Here is a 12,695-nt window from a genome sequence, read left to right as displayed (position 1 = left end):
AGTGGGCATTATCCCCCTGAATGCTATTCCGTTGAACTGGTAGATGAGGTTCTCAATCCTTATTTGTCTTCCCACAAAGTGCAACAGGACTTGTACCTACCAAACATTTCTGGAGTTTCAGTTTCTGATGGGATTTTTTGGAATAATGTTCAATATGATATTTTTATTCCTACTGAATTGATTCAAATTCTATATGTTATCAACATTTTTTGTGGGCATGATGCTATCAACCCTGAGTCATTTATTTCACATTGCCAACAGTAAAAGCAAGGAAAACTTTGCACACAACATTAAATTGATATATTCAAATGTATTTGTTTCCTAATTGGCCATACAAGGGTGTGAAAAATGGAGGAAAAAAAACTGATTCAAAAACAGTTTGGGGAACAAAAGATTAGAGGGTACAAGGCATAGACACCTTATTCAAGGCGTTTTTAATCCCATTGCAATTTATTTTTCTGAACAAAACTGTCCCACAAACAACTTGCCTTGGGTTTGCAAAAGTCAAAGAAATGAACATGCCCAGTATTCCCTCAATAGTGAAATTCGAGAATTGGCAAATACCGTGAACTTTACAGAAGATCAGCTCAATGGTATAGTTTAGAACGGTACATTCAATTCAACACTTTCAGGTCCCAACAGGTGATTATTATGGACAGTGGACACAGATGGTTGTCATGCACATTTTCTTAACTCTTCACATGGTTTTAAAGCAAGAATACTGGACCCTTGTTCTATCACCACACAACATACAGGTATAGTCACCACATACAGCGTGGGCAAATTATGACAGCAATGGTTGCAACACTCCATATTGACAGCTGTTAAACAATACCTTTATCTCCTCTCTGAGGAAGTAGATTTGCAAGATCTCTTGTTAAGTCCTAGAAAACCACACTTCAGAAGATTATTGTATGCAATATACAATGAAAAATGGAAGCTTTCACAAATAGAAGCTGCTGCTCATTTAAGGCAATTGGATAAGGAAAACATTAGCCGTTGTCGATAAATGTATGAACACACTGTCCACTCACATTTACACCTTAAACAACATCTTGTCATCTGCAATTGACATTATTCTGACTGATATGTCATTTCTACAACATGGGCAAAGTCATCTTAGGTCCATTATGCAGCTGAGTTGGACTTTACAGGTTCTGAAGGAGAATCACGTGCCCTGGAAGCAAATGAACTTGAAAGAGTTATTTGCTCCTTTCAACTTTACATGAAATAACGGATAATGGCAAAGAAGGCATTTAGTTACACCATGTTTAACACAGAAAGTTAAAGAAGTTGCCTTTCACAGTTACTGAAATAACATAATCAGTATGGATAATACATTGGGTGATATCCCTGCTATCATTATTCCAATTCACTTCATGTCTGAAACATTTTCCAATTGACAGCTTTGAACATTTAGGTGAGAGCTTTAATCATGAGGTGTGAGGACTGCCTTTCAATTACAAGTGTATGAGTGGGGAAAATTTGTTTTTCTTAGCTGAAGCAACTGTGAGACATTCGGAAAGCCATTCCATAATTTGTAAACAGGTGACATTGCACAGTGCATGCAACGCATTAGCGGCTAACTTAGCCTGCTACTTGGTGGATATTCCAGTCTCTTTGATTTGCCCAGTGTTTCAGTTACTTTCAAGTGGAAGTTACTTGATGCTGAGTGATCAAGCTGTTGTGGGATGAGAGCAGGTGTCCCATGTGTGATTTCTGTTTCTCAAGTAGTGACCTTCTGTGGAAATGTACTTTTCCAATCAAAGCATGACATAAAAGTAGCAAATTTGTGGCCTCACATTGCTAGTTCTAATGTCAATTTTGAAAATCTCAGCACACTGAAAGCACTATTGTTTCAAAAACAAGTGGCACTCACATCTGCCCATGAAACCTCTGACCTACAAGTAGCACGGTCATCTGCAGAGATGCAATCCTTCTTAAATACCAACATCCCAAGACACTTAGGTGAATTGGTGACTCACATTTCTAACGCATCCAATACCACAGGGGTTGGGCATTGGGCACTTTTTTAAGGCAATAGGGCCTGGATTTGTAAGTATGTTCTAGACTGTTTTTAGAATAATACCATCAGGCATCCCACTAATACTAGCATTAATTGGTGGTATCCTGCTGTTGCCGTTTTTGATTTGCAATGACTGCCTTATCTCAAACAAGAAGAGTAATGGAGCTCCCACCAGCCCAACTGTGTTGTGATCATATGATGCAGTACTTTGGAGTATCACTGTTGGAGGAACTTTATAAGGACTGGCCCCTCGCATTTAGACCACTGTTCTCCTAAATGCAGCCTGTTTTCAACTGCTTAGGGTACCCCTTCGAGAATGCAATGGAAGTGTGTCTTGATCAGCAGCAAATACTTTCTATGGACAGGAGGGTTCATTCTCAGAGTTGTTTTAGGATATCGTGGTTGCTATGTGACATCCCTTCTATGAGCCACCTTCTAAGGACAAGGATGCTTCAGGTTCTTTCATCTAGCGCGACAGGGAACATTGCCCCCTCTGATGTGGCTGAGGCAATGGATCATGCGTGCTCCTTAGACCTTTTGGATGAAGTTTTGATGTAGCCCTATCATCTGCTAAAGTGGGGTCCCTCTTGGGTTCCATCTCCAAAGATATTTTTGATGACCTCATGCAGAATTCAGATGACTTTCAATTCGGAGTGTTATGCCAAAACTAACAATGCCTTTTAAATTGACCATTTTCTTTTGGACTGTTCTGCTTGTCTGCACGGATATTTGTTTGTAGCTATTTTTTAGTGTTTTTAAACATTGTATTTTTTTATTCCTTTCAGAGGATTTTAGAATCTGCACTCCATGGCTGTTCAAGGGGAGGGTGTTGTAAGGACCCTTTTAGTACCTGCAATGGGCACCTGTATTGGCTTAGTTGTACGGCTTGTGCTATATTTTATATTTACACATGTTTTTATTTATGTTTTTCCGAGCTTGCTTTTTAGCAATTGCTTTTACATATTTTATCAGTTGCTTCATTCTAGGTAGGCAAGGTTCATGCGGCACATTTAATCAGCCCATATACCACGTATAATCTGTACTTCTTGTCCAAGGCTGTTACAAGCAGTACATGAAATGCTAAATCATTTTGCCAGTCCAGGAGCCCGCTTCTATCTCTGAGACACAGCATTGCATCAGAACTGTTGTCCAAATGATGTATGGGTTATTATATGAACTACACATAGGCCCAAAGAGGGTAAAGGGCATCCCAGTCATGATCATCCTGGGACGCATACTAGACAACAGACATCTTTGCCGGTGCTGACTTCTCAGCTTCCTGAAAGAATAGTCATCCACACAACAGGCAGAACCCTTATATTTGATTCAGGTATGGGGCTGGGGCTAATCTCTTAAGTCGGGCCAGGCAGAGGGTTTTAACCACTATGTACTAAGATGTGGACATAGGGTTAGGTAGGAACCTCTAGGACATACAGAACCACACACAGCATGGTGGGTTTTTTTCTTCTTCACTTTGATTGTAATGTTGGTTACCTTGCTTTGTTTCATCTGCCTAGTTATTGCAGCACACACTTTTTATGCCAGAATGTGATTGCTTAAATAAATGCATTGAATCAATTTCACATCTTATGTTTCACTTTAGCATGCATGAGGAGCTGAGTGAAAGGGGTATGATCTGTTTCTACAACTTCCTTCAGGAGTCAGAATGTCATGTTGAGATTTGCTCTAATCACCTTTCACCCGATAGGTTTGGAAGTTTGGATGATACACTGTAAGCGAGCCTGGGGTTAACCTGACAGCTGCCAAGTGGCATGACTTGCACTCAGTCTAACAAACTCAGTATGTCTGCCATCCTAAACATGCAGTCCTATTACTGAAGTAAAAACAGCATCACACCTCAGGTATGTGTTCTTCAAGTGTTTTATTTTTTTATGAGTCTGCACAAAACTTTGAATTGTCACTTAGATACTCCTGATACAGAGCTATAACATGACAGTAGCTAAACAAACTACAAAGAACTGATATTCACATCAGCCAGATAGCCTCCTCTGTGGCTTATATTTGACACCCCTAATGCATGAAACCTGATGTGCATTCCTACCTTGACCTTACGGAATACCCATTTAAGAATGCCATCAACCTGCATTGGTCGTTAGTTGGCATTATAAAGATGTCTTGGATTTTCCATCTTAGAACAGATTGTCATCATCTCCAGTGATGATACATCTTCGGTTTTTACCTGTTGGGGCCTCCTCAATAAATGGTTACCACAAGTGCAGAAACAGTGTCATATGTCCTTTTACAGAAAGCCTTCAGGAATTCATCTAAAGTGGAATGAAAAAATAGAGGCCCAAAGAAAACAGGTAATTTACTAGAATACATGACCAACAACCTTCTGTACAAAACAAATTAGAAGAAGGAAAATCTACAGAATTATCGTGCACTGCTCCTATGTCCATAGTGCATAATTGACTCCTTATCGAACATTACTCTAATGAGATTTAAAAGGATAAAGCAATGATTGTGTTCATATAAATGCAGGGCACAACAGCAGTAACATTTTCTCCTATCAAGAGACCAAATATTGATCTTTTTGGCTTGCCACTATGAAAAAATGTTGATTACTTTCAGACCAAATGCTATAAGATTCTTTGATTCATCTTCTCTGTGAAGCTGTTTTAGACTTTACAACCACACTTCTTCACATATTTTCCATATTGAAAAAATTCCCTCTCCTCCTTCCTGAACAACAGCAGTTCTTTATGCAAACAGTTGTGATTTACGCCACACTCACCACTGGGCAGACAATCAATGTTTTTGATTCTTCACCCCAACTCTGCCCTATCCACACCATTTACAATTCATGCTGTGTGTGACCATTCTGTGGATCACACATACATCAAAGACACCCACTCCCAGTACTTAGTCCTAGATTTCAACCAAAGCTGCCTAAATACAAATAATCAATTCCTAGCAGTCAACATAGACATGTGTATATATATATATATATATATATATATATATATATATATATATATATATATATATATGTGTGTATGTATATATATATATATATATATATATATATATATATATATATATTGCCTTCTTTTTTAACAACGCAAACCTGACCCGTGAACGTTAGAATTCTTTCCAACACAGACTATATCACAGAGAATAAGAGATTTGTTCAGAATCACACGATAATTATGTCGATTTGAGGATCTAAACTTGGCTCCCTATGTTCCAAAGTCAGAAGCTGTGGCTACTATGCCACTTCTCCTCACTATATTTGAATACGACTACGAGAGGCGGAGCCAATCACCTCAGACTCATTTAAAATCTTGTTACCCTGGCTCCTATTTCATTTTTAACTGCATCTATGATGGTAGCAATTACTCAACACATTTACTACCATAAAAACTCTTTTGAAGACATTTGTGTCCAACCATATCCATCTATAGAGGATGCACTGTGCTAACATAGGGGTTGCCATACTCCTCTGCTCTGCACAATTTACTGACACTCAAAATATCTTTACTAGAACCTGCTCTGTACGACATACAGCGCTGAAACGTCAACTGCCTGACAGGAGTATTTACTAAGACACTTATGTGCTAAAAACTTTTTATTATTAGGTTGGCTGAAACAATGTTGACATTTTGCTCTTCACTAACTCCAGGGGAAAAAGGCTAAGTCTCATAGTCTTCCAACAATTAATGTTCTGTTGTGTTTTATAAGTTTCAAAATGTCGTGACCGTGTCACACGTTTCCACATTTCTTATACACTGACCGCTCTATTTGACAACTCAGCAATCCTCTCATAAACTGGCGCTTAATCTCACAAACATGCTCAACAGTGTAAACATATAATTCATCTGTCGATAAAGACATGCGTTTCCTAAATATTACTTTGCATAAGTATTATATCTGTCCCTGTGTTGGCCCAGTGGACATGTTTAATGCGATTTCTTTAAACAACTCTCCCTTATATCTGGTAAGCAGGTTTTTATTGAAACATAAGTTAAGCATCTGCTGTCACTTTTAGTGCCTAATATTGCTATAAAGCCCTGGAACTGATGCCAAACATCAACACCAGTAACAAGATAATCTAAAATCTGCTCTCTATTAATAATAATAATAAATCTGCGGGATCAGAAAAGGCCTTTAGCCACCTTTGTCCGTGAAGTTGCCTTGACGGCTCAGGCTGGGAGAGATAGATGGCAGCCACAGCGCACTTTAAGTCCACAGATGTGGCGAAAGATTGGGCTCACAAAGCACTTCTGTTTCGCATTTGTGGGGAACAGAATGGTCGCACTAGCCACTTCTATCCCCACAGGTGCCTGGACAATGAGATGCAGGAAAAGTTATAAAAAGACAGGTAGAGACATAGAAAGTCAGAAAAAAACAAGACCTTAAAAAGAGAGACGGAGAAAAACAGCAGAGAGAGACAGTGCGGGAGAGGTTCAGAAAAACTGGGAGATACAGAGCAAGAAATGGCTTTGCAAGAGTGTGCTGTTAGAGTACATAAGTCCTTCCCCTTTTCCCTCCCCTGGGTCACATATGTAAACCAATGGATTTCACATTTGTCTGGCCTGTCCAAAACATTGGCCACGTGTTTGCATACTCGCCTCTTCTCAGCCAAACATGGCCAAGCTTTCATGCGCTATCATAAAGGTACCACCTCGGGAAAATCAGATTGTTTTCTGTGGGGATTGGCGTGTTTTTTTCTGCTCATTATGTCCCTGGATATGTGGGGACAGTAAACACTGTGCTAACAAAATTCTCTTGTCTAGAGCATATTTGTCAGATGGGTGAATATTTCAGATCTGTGTTCTTCATTCATTTCATGTTAACCAGGCCCAATCCCTCAACATACATAAGCTCATCATACACATGACATATATAGAAAAGTAAATACCGTTGTTAAATGGGCAACGACCCCTTAATAAAAGGATTAAAGCCATAAAAGGGTTTAACGTAACACACTTAAAATTTGACCATCATATAAAAAAAAATGTAAACTGCCTCCAGGCCTCACTCATTTGAATTAATCAAAATGCATTATTTTGGAGATCCAAATAGTAAACAATGTAGAGAGTATCCACCAGGCAGAGTGGTAGATGGACAACACTCATAGTCAACTCTATTGGTGAACCATGCCTCAGGTGCAATTAAATGTCCATCTTGACTCTGCCAGATTCACAAGTTCAAAAGATCTTAAAGTGGCAGTGTGCAACATGTAAATCATGCGTGATGCGAAGTTAGTACTCAAGGGAAGGATGTATGCCTGTTTCTTGGACAACCATAGATGCAGTCAATACACCTCATTCTGTCAACCTGCTTGCTATCTCACCTACCTACATGGGAGTCATGTCCAATCTCTCCTACCTCAGAAAGTTTGGACTCGTTTTGGTGAACAAGTCTAGTAATTTCCATGTTAACTCCCATCCATTCTGGTTGAAATTATCAATGCTGGCATCATAAAATATAACACTTTATTCTCTGCTCGGGGGTCTTCAAGCTGTCCACTGTAACGTGTTATAACCCCTACTTTTGTACAGTGCTCCTTGGCATTGTGATTGTGCCATAAATGAAACAAATATAAAAAACACTTATACTGCACACAAAAGTGTTTGTTAGATTTCGCCGTTTTCAAATCACAGAAGCAGTTCCTGTCTGATAGTGCGATCTTATTAAATCTTCTCTCTAAATCAACTAGGCGATCTTTTACAGCTACAATCTGGTAAATATGATCTCGGATATTTGGGAAGGCAATATCAAAGAAGGCCCTGCAAATGCGAATAAGCTTTTCTGTCCAGGTAGCACCTTGGTGAAGGTTCACTCTTCTCCATTAAAACTTCATTAACACTATTTATAGAAATTCACCTTTTTCTGGACTAACTGTGGTCTGGATTAGCACGTTAGAAGATGGTAACTATGTATAAAGTCTAGACCTCAGGAATTTTCTCGATAATGATAGACACAAAATGTTCAAAGTGCCCTTGCTGAACACTCAGTTAATTAACACTTCTCTGTAGAAAGCTCCAAATGAGTTGTTAGAATATATTCTATCCTAGTGTCATATAGGGAACTGAACCAGAATAATAGAAACAGCCATGCTGATTGGGTCAATATGAATATGTGCAGAAGGTGTAGGCGGAGGTAGCAATTTCCAGGGTTTTCTGGTTGGTATGTGTGCATTGTTCCACAGGACATTTCCCACCATCAGTAGCTTTCCATGGAGCCCTCATCACGTTGCTCCTTCTCTTAAATTTGTAACTGAAGGTCATAATTCACATCCCAGTAAGCACCATAAACCAAGTAATCTGTAATTCACCATGGTTCGAAACATCAGAAAACATGTATTGCGCGCTATATCGTTTGTAAATCCTTTACCAGTGCAAAACCTTCTGTTTGGACTAGGACTTTCACACGTTCTTTTGCATTCCTAAGAAAGGCTATTTGCGTTTGTATAAACCACACGCACACACATAAACTGCCTGGTAAAAGGGTCCCCGGCATTAAGGGACTAAACGCAACTACAGGACGTTTCCTTCTCCTTCCCTCTCTGCAAATCAGTTTCAAGCGAAAGGAGCTCATTAGAGAAGTTTCACATCTTCACTTTTTGGCTAAAACAACGTTTTGTGGCGCTAGGACGGAATTAGTTGTGGCCTTGAGTTTATATCATATGCTGTTTAAGCCCTTCTCATACAAACGGAGAAACGCAATATTTAAAAGAAACAGTCGTCTCTCTGTGAAAAGGGATAGACTATTAAATAGTAACTCCCCGTGATCATGTTTCACCGCATCTTTTCAGTAACGCAGCTTTTCACTGCCAGCGTATCACAAGAAGAAACATCTTTCAACGCCATTACAGAGGTTTCTATTCAGTCACGACTATCAGAGCAAGTGAATATTCGTATTGGAGAAAAAAGAAGTATCAAAGACAGGTGAACCGATAAAGAAACGGATGGGTAGATGTTAACATCTCTTTTTACCAAAATTTGCTCAGAAGTTCATAAAAAATGTCTGCGAGAAATGGCTACAGCAAACAAAAAATGTCTAATTAATTAAATAGAAACACAATAGAGGACAACAAGCGAAGTATAAATGTTAAAGAACTAGTGTAAACAAAGGAGAATTTCGTTCCATAGAACGTAATCGGGGGACAGTTTAGTTTCCACGTTGGAGGCAGGTGCGGTGCAAATGGGTGTTGCTTGGACCTCCCCTCTCATCTCTGCCAGCTGACTTCTGTCTTCACCTGCACTGCCTTGCAAAGTCTGAGTAACAGACCTCTCCCAGGAACAAGTACTAAATGTGACATAAAAATAAGAAAGAGAAATTTCAGCAACTTCTTCAAAAATGCTCAATATTGCTGCTTTCATTAATAAAAAATAAGAACACATTGCAAAAACATATGTATATTTATTTGCTTGTTTAAGAAAATTTGAACGAAAATATGAAATGTATATAGAGCTCACATTTTACCAAGAACACATTTGTTGACTATTGCCATCAGAAATTTCTTCAAAAATACACTTCAGTGCAAAAATGTGACTGGTTTCATAATGACTATTGGTTTAAATTCAACTTTTCAAAATAATAGGTGTCACCTTCGGGGCCTAATATTGGTTTGGCCATGGTCCTGTACAACATCCCTGGTTCTATGCAGCATCCCGTTGCTATGCTGAATAGCTAAAGGGGAACTTAAAAAAGGTGGTAAAGAAAAAGTAGGGCAAAAGCAATTTTTTTTCAAAGTGGGAGGGAGGAAATGCATAGGGCGCGGGAAGGGGACGCAAAACAAAGGGAGTGGGTGGGGGAAAGCAATACAGAGGGCACATAAGAAGGGAAGCAACATGGAGGACAGTGGGTGGAAGCAAAACCGAGGGTGGGCAGTGTCTGAAGCAACATGGAGGTCGCAGATAGGGGGAAGGAACACAGAAGGAAGACACAAAAGAGAGGTCGGGCAGAAGTAGTCAACACAAAGAGAGAGAGCAATATGGAGCACATGAGAGAAGAGGGGGTAAAAGCACATGGATGAGAAAACAATAGCGGAAGCACACTATGGCGAGCACAGCACGGTGTGGGAGAGAAGCACACAGGCGAAAGAGCAGCACAAAGTGCAGCAGAGGTGGGGGAAGAGAGATACATGAGGGAGACAGCTGAAAAGTACATGCTCTATCATGGAGTGCTAAACCATAAATAAAAAGGTAGTGTCTGAAGAATAAACAGTGGAAGGACACAATCAGGCAATGCTCCATAGAAGGGGCGAGCACAAGAAGAGCAGGGAAAGGTCATCACAAGCTAATATATAAAAAGTAAGCAAATAAGGGTGTCAATAAAGCCAACCAATGGAAAGCAACGGAAGGCTTTAAGCTCTCTGTAAACTGTCAGTAAGTATTTCTGTAAATAGTCAGCTTGCGTAGTCTTGCAGACACTTTATAACTGGCCGCTCCTTCAACCCTAGCATCTATATGAACAAGAAAATCCTAATTTTCCACTTCCCTCTCTTAGGTCAGCTACATCCGCTACTGGATGGCTGATCATACTCATACTTGCTCCGCAACTCTGGAAAACTCTACCCAAGAAAAACAACAAATAATCTTCCAAAAGAACCTAAGGAATGGTTACTTATTGTATAATCCTCTCCATTCAACTAACTAATTTTGGCAATACTGCTCCTACAAGTGATTTAGCACATGGACATAAACTTTAAACAGAGGTAGGTGAACAAAAGGGAAAGAAACAGAGCAGTTGTGAAAAGCATATATATTATGAAATCACTCATTTAAAACCAGATCCCCGAAGTGTAACTTGCTCTTTTAGTTGTAGTTGTAGTTGTAGTTGCAGTATAAAACAACCATTGGCAAAGCAAATATGTCTTGGCTTTCAATAGCCAAACTATCAGCTTTGCAAATTCTTTTTAAACTGACATGTGCACATGTATTGAGCAAGCTTGAAATCGGTTTCCTACTCAAAGGAATCCATTCCAAGACAGCTGACATGGCTCACAATCAACACACATTGCGAGGCGTGTGTGATGGCACATGCACACCTATGCCACGTCATGCTGGTGAGCATGATGATGCACTCATCATAAAGTGGCCACTATTTTGTTTGGTATTTTTTTTTGTTTACTGTTCCAAGATGTCAGACATCAATCAGTAGCTGTAAACTAAGAATAAAATAAAATATGTTTTCTGAAAGAAGCAGCCCGGAATCAAATTGCAGCTGCAGGGCTCTCTAAAAACAGAAAATAAATAATAATTTTAAAAAATCATTGAAAGGGCAGGGAAGTAGGAGTAGTAGTGTACCGAAGTGGCACACGAAGAGTAGATGAATGTGTTGAATTTTATCAAAAGTTAAACAGGATACAAGAAACGCCCCAGACATCACAACTTCTGGAGCTCCACCGACCAACTGACCACCAATGTAGAAGCAAAACTCTTAACACATTATAAGTTCCTACAAACATTCTAAACACTAAGTATTGGTACAACTAATATGATTAACACCCAGATACCACAAATCTCCCCCCCTTTAACAATTATATAAACAAATAAATTTATAGAAAATTATTATATTTAAAAAAACGAATCCCAATGTTAGACACAAAAGAATACTTAAGTCAGTCAGTACCAATCAATTATAATTTGGATTAATTTTTAAACAAAACTTTCTAATATAAACTTTCATATATTGAGTAAAAAAGAATTAAGAACACCTATTTCCAGGCCCCACTAAACTCCTGGAAATTAACAAAGCAGTTCTTGCCATACCATCCTTCTCTTGCTTAAGAACTACCCTTAACCATCAGTGATTAAGATGGACCGATCCTGGACCTCAAGATTTTCTAAAGATGGCACATTTTGAAGGGTGAATTTAATGTCTGAAACTCATTTTCCCATTTCTGGGATCAAAAAAGCTTTACTCCTTTCTTCAACAAAGATCTCAAGTTATGAGTGCAACTCGCAAAAAAAGGAACACATTTATTGTAATATTCAGCCATTCTGAGAAATATTACCAATTCCTCTTTGTTCACAGGAGCACACACAATACACTATAGTATTAACTGATGTCTCTTTAGGCTTCACTCCATCTTTAGTCAAATTATGACCTAAATATGTTGTCTGTTTGGTTAAATTTACATTTGCTTTCTCTTAAAGCCAGCCCCCTGACTTTGAACCTCTCCATAATGTCTTCAACGTACAATCATGTTCTTCTTTGTTTGAACCATATAATAAACCCTTATCCTGATAAACCTCCACACCTGGTATATTACTCAAAACATCCTCCATCTCTCTTTAGAATACAGCTGTAGTTGAACTCAGAACAAAAGGCAATCTAGTGAATTTGAACAAATCAAAGGGTGTGATAAAAGCTATTAGGTCCGTGGATTCAACAGCTAAGTGAATCTGATGGTATGCTGCTTTAGGATCCAAGGAAGTGTAAAGAACAGCTCCCCTAACTGTGTAAGCATTTCAGAGATATTAGACGAGGATACTTGTCTATTACTATTGCTCTGTTGAGGCCTCTTAAGTCTACGCACAAATAGCAGTCACCTGAGGATTTGCGTTCAAGCACCACTGGAGTGAGCCATTCCATTGCTTCACTTTTAACAATAGTCTCTTCTTTCTCTTGCTCCTCAAGCTCAGCTCTCCTGTTTTGTTTCAAGGCTAATAGTACTCCTCGCAACGTACATGCC

This window comes from Pleurodeles waltl, chromosome 4_1 (assembly GCF_031143425.1).
Source record: "Pleurodeles waltl isolate 20211129_DDA chromosome 4_1, aPleWal1.hap1.20221129, whole genome shotgun sequence".
Classification (NCBI taxonomy): domain Eukaryota; kingdom Metazoa; phylum Chordata; class Amphibia; order Caudata; family Salamandridae; genus Pleurodeles; species Pleurodeles waltl.
Note: the sequence above shows the minus strand (reverse complement) of the source record.